At 45.6% G+C, this 15493-nt stretch overlaps 1 protein-coding gene across 11 annotated transcripts in view; it reads right to left on the reverse strand.

Annotated features, from left to right (window-relative positions):
* Window positions 1–15493, reverse strand: part of TIAM1 (TIAM Rac1 associated GEF 1) — a 191008-nt gene that overhangs the window by 135728 nt on the left and 39787 nt on the right. For 2 of the 11 annotated variants that reach the window (XM_054839310.1, XM_054839237.1), the window contains exon 2: window positions 210–269. The exons of the other annotated variants lie outside the window; for them this stretch is intronic. The gene's annotated coding sequence lies outside the window, so the exon portion shown is untranslated. The remainder of the gene's footprint in view (window positions 1–209; window positions 270–15493) is intronic. 11 annotated transcript variants of the gene reach the window in all.

Consider the following 15493-nt stretch of genomic DNA (forward strand, 5'->3'; position numbering starts at 1 on the left):
GGAGCAGAGGCTGGAGCGGAGGCTGGAGCGGAGGCTGGAGCGGAGGCTGGAGCGGAGGCTGGAGCACGACCCTCATCGGGCATTAGGCAGCAGCTTCAAATATTCAACCCGCGTCCCGATCCACATTCACGTCGGCTAAGAGAAGCTCCCACCAGTCACTGGGCCAGAACAAAAAGTCATTTGTCTATTTACCGAAAAGTCTCGTTTACCTTGTGTTCGTTGTCGCTTTCTCTCAGCACCGCCAGGTTTTCAAGAAAGAAATGCTTCCTCTGTAAACAGGCAGAAACTCAGCTAAAAACAGGGTCCCCACACACACTTCATGGAGCAAGAAGGACTTGCCAGGAGAGAGACTGTCTATAAAGAGTTCAGGCAGGACCAGCAGTAGATCAGCAACCTTTCTGGGAAATTTTATCTGCATTACTACATGTGCACGAAAGATATCAGTTTGGAAGTCTCAAAATACACTGGCGTGAATCCTAATGATGGGCAGGACTGTCGCTCCGCTATGATTAAAATCTGCGTCGATACCCAGGGCCGGGCGCTTCACGCATTTCCCACCACCTCCAGAGGGGCACGGAAAGCCCCAGGGAGAGGCTGCGCTGGCCTCGGTCCAGCCCTCAGGTCGGCAGCAGCTTCAGAGAGCTTCCATGGCCACGTGCTCAGAGCAGCCTGGCTCCTCGGGAACACTCACGTCAAACACCGGCGGCCCTCGTGGAGCACGCCTGTCAAAATCCTTCTCTCGCCCCACAAAAGCCAGCCCCTGCCCTAACACAGACATCTGCCCCAATGCAGCTCCTGCTGACAGGAGGCATTTCGCTCCCTCGCCTGGCTAGGGACTGAAAAGCACAAGTGACAGACAGATGGACCATAAGCCAGGCTGAGCCCAGACCAGACTTTTATCCATCCAGGCCAGCAAGACCCCTGGAGAAGCAAACCCCAAGGTTTCCCAAACTAGAGAGCAACAGCAACAAAAAGCCTGCTCCTCTTCCCTGTCCTCGAGTCCCTCTTGCAACAAAACCAGGGTCGGAGGCAGCCCTCACTTTGTGCCCACCGCCGCCAGCCCTGCCAGGAAGCAAACGTGCTGCAGGCGAGGTAGGAGGTGTCCTGTAATTAAACACCGCATCGAAACCCTCGCATGTAAAGGGGACAAGTTAGGATTAGGCAGACAACCTCAGTTCTGACATTTTCTAAGTTTAGCTTGCTTAAAACTGTGGCTTCAGTAATATGTATTTAACATTTTAATAATGTATTTAATGTTAAGATGCACACAGTTTTTAATGTGTCTTTTGAAAGGTCCACAGAAAAAAATGTTTTTAAAAAAATTTAAAATTTTCCATGTGAATTAACCAAAGTTCGGCTAGAAGATCTACAAACAGTCTCCTTACTTTTATATTACATGTAAGAAAGATCTGTGAGACCTGACTACATTGAGGTCAGAGCGCTCCTCTTTTCTCCCCCAGGACTCCCCTCAATCGGAGGTCCAGCCTTCTTAGGGATACATTTTGTCTTATCTGCAAAGACCTTTTCTTTTGCTGTTCTAGAAGCTCGTAGTGAAACTCAAGCATCCCCAACAACTACTGTAAATCCTCAGTCCTTTTTTCTGATTTAAGAATGGCTGCAACAGTACAGTATCATCGTACAGTACTTAACCTTGAAAACATGTAACTCCAATTCAACAATCCTATTACATATGCTCCTAGCACTTGTACAGAAGAGATTTAGCTCTTAGCTCTCCATTGCTTTATCTCTTTCCATTTTTGCCAGCACAGAAATTATCTCAGGCTACAGACAAGTCACGTCCAAATGCTTCTCCTATCTTGCTGCAAATCTGGGGGAAAAAGCAACCATCACGTAGCTTGCACTACCCTGTCAAGCTCCCCAGCTCAGCCTTTGATAGCCACCCCTCTGAAGTGCAGCGGAAAGAGCTGGTTGTGCTGCGTCTCTAGCGCCCCATCTCTAAGCGATGCTATTGAAAGGACAACTTGTGCAATCAAGGGGTCCGTTCAATCCCCTCCCGAGGAGCGCAGGGCAGAGGGAACCCGTGGCACGCTCGTAAGGACCGGGGTCACTTCAGAAGTGATGGCAGTACGAGTCTAACAAGCTAAAGGGCAAAGAGCCCATCTACAGCAGAGCAGTCAGAAGGGGAGCTCCCAAGGGCAGAGATGGCAAAACGACAAAATGAGGGGAAAACAAGAAACATGGACACATGCATGGATGGAAAAACCCATCTTCTGTATTTCAGTGACTTGCCCTAAAACTTGGGGCTGGGGTGGTAGGGTAAAACCACACCAGCATACCACGCTGCTGGCAGGGGGAAATCATCCCATCGTGCTCTCTCCTGCCTCTGATCCCCCCAAATTGCATGTACGTTCTTACCTCACAGGCACTGTCAGCTGCCCATGGCCCTTCCCATGCCCAACACTGTTCATGCCAACTCGCTGCTGCTGTCAGCAAACTGAGCCACCATCCAGCTGTCTCCATGTCTCAGCAACACACCCACCTCTTGCATAAAAAAAATTTAGAGCTAAAAACACTTCGGTTTCATTTATTCCAAGTGCACTGTTCCTACAGGCCTATCCTCCATGATACAGGTATAAATTTCTCGAATCATCATCTCCTATATTTAATACCAAAACCCTGTTTTAATGCTGTTTTGCCATTCACCTGCCAGGGATATCCTCTCTCTTTCACTGCGGTACCCCCTTCTGTGCTCTTGCCCAAGACCTGTCTCTTGCCTCATCCCGTTTTTTCCTCATATCATGCCTCCAACACATTCTTGACAACTCATAGTTTAGTCACTGTTAGCAAGTCTAAACCCGGGCTATGCAGCATTTGCCAACGAGACAGCTCTATCTGCGTGAGAACATCAGCCCAGCTTTCTAAATACGCAGCTCAGCAGGTCTGACGCTGCAGCCCAGGGAGAGCCCAAAGAGCAGGCAGCACTCTCGAGAAACTTGCCCTTTATGGACAAGTGTTGATGTGAACAGTGGCACTTACAGGTGCTTTTGACTCATCTCGCAGCAGCAGCTCCACTCGAGGAGCACTAACTGGGACGTACGCTGAGAGGAAAGGAAGGATTAAGACAAATGGGATCTGCAAGATGGTTTTGCCTGCACTGATCACCCCACCAACTAAATATTGACAGCAATACTAAAACCAAAGGGCAAGAGATGTCACTCGGAGTACACTTTCACTATTAGTTCAAACCAAGACCACGAAAGGGACAGCACAACCCAGGGCTGCACATCCCCACTGGCTCCTTCGTACCACCCGAGCATGGCTGCACTCACCTGTCAGTCAAATCAAGCTGCCCAAAAACGCATCTGATGAAACCAGGTTGTTTTGCAGCCACATGGCCTCAGAGTGCTGGTACTGACACGAGCAAGGCAGAAGGAACATGGGGCCCAGCAAAGGAAGAGGTGGGATAATGCCATCCCCTTCAACAGCAACTCAGTCCTGGAGCATTAAAAAAAAAAATGCTCAAGAAAATAATTTTTTTTTTTTTCTGAAAAGTAAGCCAAAAAAAACAGGGAGCAGGCTGCAGTGGGCCCCAGCCATGCTCCCTCAACACCACCAACGCTGCTCAGAACAGTTTCTTCCGTGTTTTTCCCAACCAGCCTCTAAAGCATTGCTGATTTGGCTTCAGCATCAGTGGGGAACATCCGACTTTGTCCTGTGAGCACAGCATCCCACCCCACAAGGAGCTATTTCCATTAGTCAAGCCAGAGTTTCACTAACAAAAAATTACTTACCAAAAATTAAAACAAAAAAGACAAAAAAAAAAAAAAGGCTACAAGGAGTCTAGGAATAATATCAGCCTGTTCTACCGAGCTGCATCTTCTCTCAACCCTTGCAGCATCATGAACTCCTTTAACCATGCTGTTTTGCTATGCCCCCATAGCCGGACCCCGAGGTGTGCCTTTCACAGTCCCTCACCCCTGACCCACCGCTTCCGACATCGTTTCTCATCCTCTTCCGCTCCCTCGCTCTCTCTCTTATCTGGCATATTCCCACCAGCCTACAAACCCAGCCTTTGTCTTCTCCTCCAAGCAGCGCTGATCCCCGTGCCCTCTCCCCACTCCTGCTCCCCCCGGTCACCCGCGGCTATTAACTGCACTGTGGTATTCAAACACTGTAAAGTTTAGGAAACATATAAAAGTTTGCAGAGGGGAAAAAAAAAAAGCCATTGTGTGTATACCGAGCAATTTTATTTAAAACACAGCTTATACCTGAATGCAGACACCAGCGATTCCAGATACAGTCCTTCTCCCCTCACCTGGTGGCTGGCCACGTGCCACCGCTATGTCCACTTCCCTCGTGCCCTCCTCTACACCTCCCCAAGGTGCCAGCTCTTCGCCATCTGCCTCACCTATTGCACGGTTCGCCTCACGCTGCCTGCCTTCCTCATGGCTCCCACCAGCCATCACCCTTCCCGATGTCATTCCTCCAGCGGCCACGTGCCTGCACGGCCCCGACTCTGAGGGGGCCTCTGGGCAGTGCCGCAGCGCTGGCGTTGGGCAACAAGACCACGACGGCAGCAGACATAAATCCTTTTGCTGGATTCCTGCCCTGTTACCACATCAAAACGGCAGCTCCTCTGGCCAGTTCTGGCATGCACACCAAACCGAGCATGAGTTTCCAGCACAGAAGTAACGCGGTGCCGGAGGGGCTCACCCAGGGGCACAGCAGACTGTCATCAAACAAGGCCATGGCGAAAGAATCCGAACATCTGAAGAGATACACTGCAACTTGAACCAAAGCATCACAGGCCTCGGGGAGAAAGTACGTGACACACTGTGATTGCTGTCATGCAGAAGACCAGACAGGATCGGGGTCTTCACCTTTGGTTTTTGTTCTGCAAGCGATTCTCCAGAGCAAGAGCAGCCCTTGCAGAAATGCCTCCTGGCTGAACAAGCTCATCTGTGCTCACAGCAACATGAACTTCCTTTCACAGGTACCTCTGGAAGATCCTGTCTCAAAGGAGATTCCCGAGGATTCCCAAAGAGCTGCAGGTGCAGACGATCATCACCAGGTAAAGATGACCACCACCATTGTTCTGGCCTCAAGTTTCTGTGAATCTACCATCGAATAGATCAAAGAGGACAACCTCCTCTCTGCTTGCGCTTCCAGCTTTGCCTTCAAATCAGCCTCTCAGATGTTACTGCTTCTCTTCCATTACGGCTCTTTTTGTCTCCTGGTCCTGTCCATGGCTCTGGCCTTCTATTGCACTATTTGCTACATTACCAATATTACTTTCTCTGTGCCAAACCCAGCCTTTCTCTTCCTTCAAACTCACTCTTTGCATCAGTTTCTCCAAAGACACCTTCTTCCAGTTAATGTTCTTGCTTTCTCTATGATAGGGCTGTGAGATCTGAGTTTGCACAAGGCTCAACACATCCCTTCCCGGCCAATGTGGCAAAGAAATCCTCTCAGAACATGTGCAACAGGATCAAACAAGGTGGCAATACGCATAATGTTCCTGCACCAGATTACTGTTTATACACACACACACACATATAAGAACGCTTGTAAATGCTTTCTGAGGGGGAGGTGGGACCAGAGGGCTCTTCTAAACTACACAATCCTACGATTCTGTCATCTTTTTGCTAGCAAAATAATAGACTAGAACTGGAAACAGCACTGCTCACTTGACAGCATACAGCAGAGGTCTTCCCAGCTCTGCTGTAGCACCACAACGTGACCTTTCTGAGAAGTGAACTGTCTCAGCAAAATCACGATTCATTCCCATTAACGCAGATATGACATCAAATGTCTTCTGCAATGCACCTGATAATCTGTCGATGAAAATCGTGATGGAAGTAAGCAGATAATTGCGACTGCTCTAAGACAGAGGAGCATCACTATAGTCTGACATATTATTATTGTATCACCTGAAAAAACTTGTAAATACAAACCAACAGTGAAAGTCCTCACTACTCAAAACACATTTCATACTTTTTCCCTTTCTTCAGTCCTCTTTGACAGGGTAAGGAGGGCTGACTTATGTAAACATGCTATTTAAACGAGGCGGTTTTGACAGCCATTTTGACAGTCTGCTGAAGAGACCGGAGCCGGCCATGAGTAGCGGTGCGCAAACCGGAGACTGGCACGTGGGCTGGAGGCTGAGCCCCTCGGTCCCGTTGCAGCATGCAGCCGCAGGCAGCAGGAGCGGGAAGTCCAACTGTGGCTACCGGGGCCACCAGCATCACGGCAGTACCAAGCGCCACGGCTGCCTCTTCGGCACCAGGACGACAGAGGTGTCTTGACCAAACAGACCTGGCAAACGAAATTCAGGAACCCCTCCTGGCACCGGCTGAGATGTAGGTAAGGACAAGGAGCCCTGAAGTTCGCTTTCCTAGAGGAAGCAAATTTTACTATGGTACAGAATTGCAGGCTCTATGCTGTTTCAGGCCCGAAGATGTCTGTGCCTTCCATCAGCATTTTCCGAAGGGACAATTTTGCCCCTAGGAAGTGAGGACTTCTTCAGTTAGCACCAGTAAGAGAGATGATGTTTAGTTTGATAATGCGACTGTCAGTGGGATTTTGAAATGTCACTCCCACACCTAGCAGATGCAGTTGGCTCATTCCTCGTTTTAGAAAAATGTACTGAAGTTCCTTTTGTAATTGATGCAAAATGTTTCGCAAGGCTGGAGCTTTATTTTGGAAAAAAAAAAAAAAAGCTCTTTCCCTTTCAATTGAAAGGGATTTTAATTAATTCTCTTGAACATATTTAAACTGTTTTATCCTTTCTAAAGATGCTTTTGCGGGACAAACTATGTCCTTAAGTAAAACCCATATGGCACCACGCTGAACTAAAAATGCCCAAAACCAACACAAAAGAGCAAGCTGATGTTTCAAGAAGATGGATCCTCCACCTATCATCATTCTTGGCCCTGACTGTGCCAAAACTTACATCTGTGAATAAGTCTGGAAGGAAGACCAAGACAAATGTTTGTATAATGGGAGCTTGAAAATGTAACTTGTTTTTAAACAAGCATGTAAGACAAATCACAACTGGAATGCCAGTATAAAAAACAATGAGAGGAGACACCAAAAACCTGTGGGAGAAAGATGACAAGAATTCCAATTAATTTCGGTACCTTATCTTACAAGTGAGCTCACCTAATAATTTGAGTACCAAAAATAATGTTAGATGAGCTTTTTTTTTTTAGTATCAATTTCCAATCCATATAAAAATTGTCCCAAAAAGCCTTAAACACCACAAATCCACCTGCGCTCTTCACATCCTCTTTACCCCTTCAAAGGTCCTCCTCTTCACCCCTTCAAAGGTCCTCCTCTTCTTTGGACAAATGCACCTGGACAAAGAGGAAAGTCCTGCAAAACAGCTTAAATTTACTCTGTCTTGAATCCAGGATATATGAAAATGTGGATGTGTAAAGAAAATTTATTCTTGAATTAACAGTTCACTCAGAAATAAATCTTTGATTTTTATCCTGTGGCAGCTAAATCTCCTCTCCCTGCAAATCCTGACATTGAACTTCATGGAAATTGGACCAGGCTGCTAGGAAAACTGCCGTGACATTTTCTAAGGGCCCAGATCTATATACCCATATGCTGGTCTTTAACTTCATCATCTAAACATACTGGATTTTTTTTGTAAGGTTGGAACAACACTATTTACCCTCTGTTCCATCATGTAAAGTTTAAAAGTGAACTCAATTGGTTTTGCTATTTGTCCTAAAACTAAGGCAATGATCACTTTATCATCAGCATTAAAGTCAGTTTGTTCTTAAAACTCATCACAGTTCTCTAAATTGTTCTTCTGTTTTCACAGGAGGCTTGGTTGAATTTTCTTATTTGAGGAAACTGGCTATATACAAATATATCTGCCCATGAAATGGCCGCCAAAATTTGGTAGAGAAAGGAAGACAAGCATACCCTGTACCAAATTCTGTACAGTTGTTATCCTCCGTTACAGAAACACTTGGCAGGCTTCCAGTATAAAATTTATGCACTAAAATTAGCTCTCACAATTGCAATCAATTGCAACAATCAAGCGTAAGTAATTAAAAGGAAAAAAAAAGGTGAGCATGGAAAACAATGTTACAGCACTGCAGTGGTTCCTCTATTTATTTATAATTATGTCCAACACAGTCTTTCTGTCCATCGTTCGTAAGGCTGCAAGCACGCAACCCGTAAGCAGAGTAATTTCTCATCAAGAAGCTTCCTTCTGCAATGTCCCAGAACATTTCCCTGTCATTTCAGTTTTGGCACTCTCTCCCCATCTTGGGGAAGGATGCTGGGAAGAGACCCTAGAAACTCTCCAGTGCAGAAGACACCGCCTCCATCTCCCCACATCCCAGCTTTATCCACCATCTCTCAGGCTGCTTCACATACGTGTGCACACACTCCCTTTTCCTTGCCCCTGTCTCTACAGACGAGTGGCCTGGGCACTGCTGCTCTCTCTGCCCTTCCTCACCTAGGACCCATCCGCACGGTGCTAAAGGAGGGGATGGTGCAGCTCCGCAGGGCACCATGGAGCCACAGGGCTCGGGGACAACGCAGCCCTGACTCTACAGATTCTTCCCAGGGCTGAATCCCATCTCCGGTGCTGGCTGTCAGGTAGCAGAGCACAGGGGCTTTCCTGGAGGGGCAGGGAGGGATGGGTCCCCAAAGCAGCACCAGCGCTGCGTGTCACTGTAACACCTTGCAGAGCAGCGACATGCACATCACCACTGTGAAAACATGAGCCTTATTTTCTCGCTACGGTGTGGAGAGGGGTAAAGGGTTAAAAGCCATCTTACCAACCAACAGCGAAGCATCAGCAACACTCCTCAAAAAGATTTTCATGACCGTGAATGACTTTAAGACAATTACACAGTGACTTGGTTGATACACATATTGATATTGTCATCCTCTTTGATGCAGATGGTATATATTGTGTACGGTATGGTGCCAGAGCAGAACTCAAAGTCACAGGCTGCTTTGTACAGATTTTTCCCCCTTCAAACAACAACTCATGAAACTAATAATAAATGTTATATTGTTTGGAACAAAAAGAAGATAATGTATATAAACTTCTGGAAACTAAACACATATGGCAAGAATATGTTAGAGAATATCGAATACTCTAGAGAATGCAAATAATGAAAAAACCCTCTCTGTGTAATTCAATGTAAATATTACATCTGATTGTCTCTCCTCTCCCACACGCATACAAGTAAATCAATGTCTGGCAACCCACTTTGATCTAAGCAGTCCTCCATCTTCTATACTAACAATCTACGTAACATTTGGCCCCCGAGAACCTACATCTTGCATGTCATCACACATTCAAACTGAATTACCTGCCACTGTTTTAATTCACTTCTGGGGTTTGGGGTTGTTTTTTTTTAAATAGGTCACAGCTGTATTATGAAGGAATATAGATCAATAAATAAGCATATGGTATTAAAGGAACATTTTAGTTTAGCAGAGAGGAGTAAGAAAAGCTTGCATGGTACAGCTTGATCAAATCAGAAGCAAAGCCCTCAGGTACTACACATTTCTCTCCCTTCCTTGGTTCCTAACAGCAGATGCTCTTCTGGCCCAGACCTATCATACTGAAGAAAAAAATGAACATAAACTTATCATTCTTTGTATCATCTAAAAGCTATTCACAGTGGTAAAGGTGAAACAAATTAACCCCTTTTGGACACAACAGAGAGCCCACCAACACAACTTTGAGAATTTTCCATGGACATCATTTGGCTTTGGTCCAAGCCCGTAATGTCATTTCTCACCGACATCCCTTTGCACCATGAAATTCAAGTTCACAATTCATATCAGATAAAGCCAGAGAGGCCTCTCAGCAAAGTGTTCAGAGAACCAGCTGACTTTTCAGCAAAGTCTACCATAAAAAAAATGTATGGGTACGATCAAAAGCACACAAGCAAGTCCAGGCAAGAGAAACCATCCCTCCAGACCATGGCTGCTCCCCAGAGACAGTGCAGGGGGAAATTTGTAGAGTAAATACATGCTGTGACTGCACTAAGAGCCTCACGCCTGGTGTTTCAGCACAATATATTCCATGATTGCTTTTCCCTCTCTCTCTGAAATGCACATTGCAATGGGTTCTTACCATGAAACTCTCATCGATTCGGCTTTTTTGCTCACAGACTGAGCTGCATCTGCAGGCTCAAGGTGCTGCACCCCTCCAGGCAAGCCAGCCAGCATCAGAAGGTGGTGACTGTCAAAAACAATACCGGAAAACAAGAGCTACAAAAATATTTTTTATATGAAAATCCTTTCAGTTGAGGGTTGAAAGTTTCTTTTCAAAGGAGAAGAGAAATCCCAGAGGACCCATCCACCCTATGGCCATTCCCCTGGGAGGATCGGACATTTCTTGGGAAGAAGAGCAGGAACCTGAACTCGGGCTCCCACTTCCATGCCAAGCCCCCTGATCACTGCCAAGGCAATGCTCATCAGTCAAATCCAGAATGGCTTCTTTACTCCTCCTCCGATTCAAATCCAGTTTTAAACCCAAGCATAATGAGAATATTTCTGAATTCTTTAACTTTATAGGAGAGCATTTACATTTTCTATGCAACTGCAATTAAAAATTATGCATAAAATGCAGAGGGGATGTCAAGTTCTTTACAATTCCTCATTTTGAGTTTGCATTAAGGGGAAAAACAGCTAGAGAAAGGCTTTAAAAATATGAACTGTAAGGGATAGTTTTAAATATAACAAAAAAGGAGATGGCTAGAAGAAAGACCTTGGAAGAGAACTGAAGCTGATAATCAGGAAAGGGGAATATAACATCAAGCCAGACTGCAGAATGCCCTCCAAGAGCAATGAAAAGATAATCATTGCAAAAAGCATTGCTGCGGCAGATGATGATCAGCAGCTGAACACATCTCTATAAATTCTAATGGTCCTGCAGTGGAGCATGGAAATGCAATGATATCCCAAATACTGGAATTTTCTTAAGTTGGAGAGATAAAGAAAACGGCCATCCTCCAAAAGTAACTTAAAATATTTCCTGTGTTGACTAACACAAAAAACAAATAGTAGCAGAGACTTGTATACCCGTGTTCCCAGAAGGGAAAGAACTCGTTCATTGGCCATCCCACTCCTCAGCTGGGAAGCATGCTGCCAAGCTGCTCTGAGTACCAGGGGAAAAGGTCCAAGAGTAGCCACTTAAGTAAATAACTTCAAACATGGCACGGCCAAGCCAGGCACCACACGTCTTTCAAGATCAGGTGCTCACTGAGGAGATGACTGTTCAGATAACAAGCTGTAAACAAAATCATACACATGGATACACAGAAGAAATACTTTGGCTTCAAAGGCATTTTTCTTCAGCACGTAAACATTGCAGGGATTTCTCTCATGTCTCAAATAGCATTACTCTGCACACAAAGTCAAGTCCACTCACGGCACAGTTTATTTTTGTCTGACCATTAGAAACAAAACGCCAGCCTTTAACCACTCAGAGAGGCTGCAGTACGACAACATCCTGAGGTTCAGAGATGCTCTGCAATGATGGGTGAAGCTATTTTTGGAAATCTATCTGGTTGCTAGGGCAAATTCTTGTAACGATACGCACAATCCACCAAGCAGAATCTGGTTTGCCAGTCAGGAGAGGAGGAAAAATTAAGATGAGAGATGACTAACCGGGGTAACGTGAGAAACCAAACGAAATGCCATGCTATACAGAAACATGGTTAGGGCTTCCATCAAGACTCAGCTGAACTCCTACGTGAAACACGCCTGGTTGTTTTGAGCCAAAGAAGCCTAGATCACAGGCTTGAAAGAAATTTCAAAAGGTTGTACAAGGCATCCTGCTGCCCCCAAGGCAGGATTAACTATATCTAAACAGTACCTTATGCAGGGCATACCTCTACTGAATCATAAGCATTCGTTCACACAGCTCTCTTGTATCAATATTACTTGTCTTTTACACAAGGGAGTACATGAGGCAGACAGAAATGAAGCAGTTAGTCCTCAATTGCACACTTAAGTCTCCTGCAAAATTAGGAAATCATTCCAGATGCTCAAAAACCCACACATATCTGATGGATCAGTTTTCTAGGAGCTGTATTCATGGATATATTCTCATTTTCAAAATTACCGGAGCCTCGGCTCACATCAACCTGTTACACATCTGGATAGTCTTACCTATTTCATAAAAGATCATGACAGTTTTTCTATCCAAATCCCAAGCTTTCAGCTCAAGAAATGTCTTTGGAAAGTTAGCAGGGCAAAGATGGTAAAGAAAGGACAAAAGGAGGAGGGGGGTTATAAACTATTTTCCATATTCTCCACAAACAGTGAAGAACGGAAACTTGCATGCTAATGTTCAAAAACATCAGCTTTGGATGACACAAACTGGAAAAGGTTGTGTAATTTATACCTTATTGCTGTATCTTCTGGTCAGCTTTGCGCTGAACTCAACTGAGATTATAAGAAAGCATGCAGATGAAGTTTAGGAAGCCGCCATGCTCTTCTTGGTAGCCAAGCGCTTTCCATGTCAGAGAAAGCTTCTGTAATTAAAATAGCATCTCCCTTACAACTGAGAACAGAGAATATTTAATTAGGCTTTAAACTGTTGAGGAGAGGCTAATATAATAATCTCATTTAGGCCTCACAGCCAAATGAAAAGTGCCTACCAAGACTTAGTCAAACTTGAGCGTACCTCACTGGTACAGAGAGTACTCCCAACACAGCCTAGCATTAAAACTGAATTACTGTGCTCTTTTCCTCCATTTTGGCTTCTGAAACCTAAAGGTTCAAATCAATAACAGATTTAAACACTGCAGAGACCACAAACTAAGTGAAATTCACAGAACCACCAGACTTAAAGATTACAGCTGTAATCTGTAGGAGTGATGCTAAGAGCTGACTGACCACAGAGACTGAAGGCAAAACCTCTGCCACCAGCGACCGACGGACATCCATCGGGACAGACACCTCTGCCGCAGTCCTGGGCACGTTTCACAGGCCTCTCGGGTCAGCAGGCGCTGAAACTCTCTTCACTGGAAAAACCACAAACCAGGCAACGTATGAGACACCAACTTCTTGTTCTGTGCCAACACAGCGCACCCTCTGCGTAGAGGCACTTCCCTACCTTTATGCAAGAAGAATTCCTCAAGTATACGTGTGTGATACAGGCACCCCTGCAAGGGGCATCCTTGCCTATAGGGTGGCACGTCCCCGGCAGAAGGTGTGGATTTGGGGCTCCAAGGGACAGGCCAGCACACCAAACCAGGCAGCAAGCCCTCCCCATTTCTACTGAACACGCAGAGCTTCAATACCACTGAGCGCTGAAGCAGCAGCAGCCCTCCTTTTGCTCCTCTGCTCAGGAAACAAATCAACTCTTACTCGACGGAGCATTTGGGCGAGTAAAGATAAGGACCTAGCTGAACTATTCAGAGCTCAAACTGCAGCTGCCTCGAAATTCTCATCAACCACAGCACCAAACACAGGGTTTTGTGCTCTTCCAGCTGCCTCCCAAAGAGCTCTTCAAATGGGCCTGTTTTATAAGCAGGATTTCCCTGGCCAGTCACAAAACCCTGGCAATTCTCCATCTCCACAGTGCGTTCTGCTGTGCGAGCTCCAGCCGAATCGCCTGCACCCCTTAGAGACAAAGCATAAGAGTAGGGCACTCCCAAGTTTCTGCAGTGATCCAGAGATGCTCCTCAGCATCATACTGCGCACGTGGGTACACACATGCAGCAATTTAAGAAACAGTCTTGTTCACTTTAGGTGCTGTTAAAGAGGCTAATGCTTCTAAATAACTCAATTTTGAAAAATGGGGCTTAAATACCATTGAAGCCTAAGATCATAAAGAGAAAAACACATGTGCACATGCTCCTAAGAAACCAAACAGCTTTTCAAAACAGGATTTCCCTGACATGCTCCTAAAGCAAGCTTTTTTACTTTTTTACATCATCAGCTGAAGAGCAGGAAAAAGACTTTAACAAATTTGTCAGTAAATATTCCCATTCTACACTGGTAAAAACATTTGCACAAAGTAATCTAATATCTTCCTGGGCTGATAAGATGCCATTATACATAATATAAATTATAATACATATGCACATGTGGTATTTGTATATGAACATATACATGTATCACAACATATAGCTTCTTATAAACAACTTCAGGAGAGAGTTTGGTCATATGATGACCCACCTCAAGGAACTAGTACAGAGAAGACTAAAGGGGAAGATACTCTCTAATCCAAGTGAAACCCATCGCAGTCAGGACTCCCATCCTATTGACAAAGATCAGACAGGGAATGAGGAGACCCAGCTTTTCTTTCCTGCAGCATCGCTTCCTTCTGGGCAGCCCGACTACACCTCCCCAAGCCTCTGCTGCTCCTTCGGTTGTTGTCCTTGCAGGCAGGCTGGCAGCTTATTTATGGAAAGGGCTCACCTTTGCTGTGGGTGTGAGCATTTACCTGCATTAAGGTCCTCATCTCCCTCCAAAGGGCCTTGCAGACAGGTAAGCTGGCTTCTCTTCTCTGCTTCCCGCTGAAGGGAATATGGGTTAATAAATACTGGGAGGGAATCTGCCTGGAGCTTTACTAGACTGCATAAATGGTTAAAATTTTCCTAAGAGCAGCAGGGAGCACAAAATGCACAGCTGCACAAATGGGAGATTAGGGGAGGATGGAAGGTACCAGGAGGTCTGAAATATTTTTGGTGAGATACATACACAGGCTCACCCAGTCTCCTGACAAGTATTCTGATTTTAAAAGGCACTTTCATCTGCCTTAGATCTATATAAACAAAGATCATAGAAACAATTGTATATAGCAGCCTGGGAAAGAGGAATACTGGTATCATCTTTCACTTTGTAGCTTTATGTTGGAGAGGAGGGAGGAGAAGGAAAGAGGGAAGTAAAGTAACCACGTTCACCATCACGGCTCAACGTGAACAGGCCTGTTTCTTTTGTTACTTTGGGTCATCAGGATAATTAAAATCTTTATAATAGCCACAGATCTGCGTCAGACAGTGTGTATAACTGTGAGCCAACTTCTCCAAGTTGCACAAAAAGAGCTGCTACATATTGCAAAATGGCCTCTGCGCCTTGCTCGCCGCTTTCAGGAGGGATTCTGGTACCACTACTTCAGCAGCGCCGTACCACGCCGATCGACCAGACTGATGGACAACCTCAGCCCACGCCAGCCACAGAGCCCTGCACCTGGAGGTCCAGTACCATTTGGGGAGCAAGGTGGTACCCCAGTGTCTGAGGTACAGCCTGCCCCATGCCACCCGGGGGACCTCACGGTTCAACCACAGCTCAGACGCCGCACACGTTTTTGGAAGGGCAGTGGAGTTGATGGAAAGGTCAGTCTGAGTTGCTGCACTTCTGTTTCCACCCCTCCTCCCCCAACTGCAGAGCTTCTAAATTAATCTGGGTCTTCAGGCTTGTCGGCTTTTATTGCCATTTCTTAAAGAAAAGCCCAGCTTTCACGCTACAAACTACAGGGCTGAAATCCCCAGACAAGTTTAGTAAGCGCTTTTTGCAATTCGCCTTTGCC

This window comes from Grus americana, chromosome 1, assembly GCF_028858705.1.
Source record: "Grus americana isolate bGruAme1 chromosome 1, bGruAme1.mat, whole genome shotgun sequence".
Taxonomy (NCBI): Eukaryota; Metazoa; Chordata; class Aves; order Gruiformes; family Gruidae; genus Grus; species Grus americana.